The 1,589-nt window shown below is 40.7% G+C and overlaps 2 non-coding genes across 2 annotated transcripts; both read right to left on the reverse strand.

Moving 5' to 3' along the window:
* Positions 1-273: 273 nt before the first annotated feature.
* On the reverse strand, positions 274-345 carry trnap-ugg (transfer RNA proline (anticodon UGG)). The gene has a single exon. It is a non-coding gene; the product is annotated as a tRNA-Pro (tRNA).
* Positions 346-947: 602 nt separating this feature from the next.
* On the reverse strand, positions 948-1,019 carry trnap-agg (transfer RNA proline (anticodon AGG)). Its single transcript has one exon. It is a non-coding gene; the product is annotated as a tRNA-Pro (tRNA).
* Between the last annotated feature and the right edge of the window lie 570 nt (positions 1,020-1,589).

A 1,589-nucleotide genomic window follows, 5' to 3' on the forward strand; every position in this document is an offset into this window, starting at 1 on the left:
CATACAGTTTGGATTATGTATTTATAATTTTACTTATGAGTCAAAAAAATCAGGTACRTGTTGAAAATGAAACAGCATTTCTATTAATCCATTTTAATTAGGATTATGGAACACAATCGCTTCCATACAAGAGAATGTCCAGACTCTAATCCAGAATCCCTTTTATCCTTTCTGTTTTTGTGTCTCACTTTGGGAAGAGGACCTACTTCTGTTTATGGATTTGACTTATTTTGTCATGCGCTCCTCTAAAACCCTTCAAGCATCCTAAAAGATGGGCTCGTCCGGGATTTGAACCCGGGACCTCTCGCACCCAAAGCGAGAATCATACCCCTAGACCAACGAGCCACAGTCAAACTGGTCCACCTCTGGAATTTCATGCTACAATCTGTAGACGTGTCATCCTGAGCTTGGTGAGTCATGTGCATGGAGGTATGTGGTACACCGCTGCCCTCTGGTGGTTGATTGACTGTATAGCAGGCTCGTTGGTCCAGTGATATGATTCTCGCTTCGGGTGTGAGAGGTTACGGGTTCGACTCCCGGACGAGCCCATCAGAGGGTCTGTGCAAGTAATGAGTCTCTTACATACTGTATTCTCAGAAGTGATTTGTCATGCACTTTAAAATGTAATAAAATTAACAACATTTAGGTGTTTTCATGGTAGAAAGACTCCTCAGTCTTAAATACATGACTTCAGACGACTTCTCAACTCCATGAGTTAAGTTGTCTATCTCCAGAAGATTCCAAGTCAGCAGCCTACTTGTTATTTCCAGTCTATCCAGAGAACAGAGTCTGAAGCTCAAGTGAATTTCCTGACTCTAATCCAGAATCCCTTTTATCCTTTCTGTTTTTGTGTCTCGCTTTGGAGGGAAGAGGACCTACTTCTGTTTAAGGATTTGACTTTTTTGTCATGCGCTCCTCTAAAACCCTTCAAGCATCCTAAAAAGGATGGGCTCGTCCGGGATTTGAACCCGGGACCTCTCGCACCCTAAGCGAGAATCATACCCCTAGACCAACGAGCCATAAATCATGGTTCACCACACGTATAATTCTGCTCTGCAAGCTGTGTGTGGACGTGTCAATTTGGCTCTGAAGAAATTTGGTACACTACTACCCTCTAGTGGTTGTACACGTACATAGCAGGCTCGATGGTCATTGTCAGGAGTTCCCAAGGTGGAGGCCGCCAGGGGGCGCTAGGTTATAAAGTGTGTTGAAAGTTCTTTTTAAAACTTGGTTTTGAGGGAATATGGTCCAACAGTCAAATAATTTCTCATTATTTCATATAATATAGGCCTATATGGTGGCAAATAAATGTTTGGATAACTTTTCAAAACAACAAACATTCAATAACAAGTCTTTTTAGGCAGATAAGAAAAAAAATACTTTTGCTATTAAAAACTTCAGGTTTCTTAAAATTTACTAATGGTACCAACATGATCTGCCCATGCAGAAGGACAAAATTTAAAACTATTTCTTTACTAAAACCTCTGTAACTTTGCTCCAGTTCATTTTAGCAGCATGAATCTTTGCACAGGTAATGTCCACAAGTGGATTTTTAGCCTTCTTCGTTATGGTTTTAAATGGGTTATACT

Source organism: Austrofundulus limnaeus, unplaced genomic scaffold (genome assembly GCF_001266775.1).
Source record: "Austrofundulus limnaeus strain Quisiro unplaced genomic scaffold, Austrofundulus_limnaeus-1.0 Scaffold8, whole genome shotgun sequence".
Lineage (NCBI taxonomy): Eukaryota > Metazoa > Chordata > Actinopteri > Cyprinodontiformes > Rivulidae > Austrofundulus > Austrofundulus limnaeus.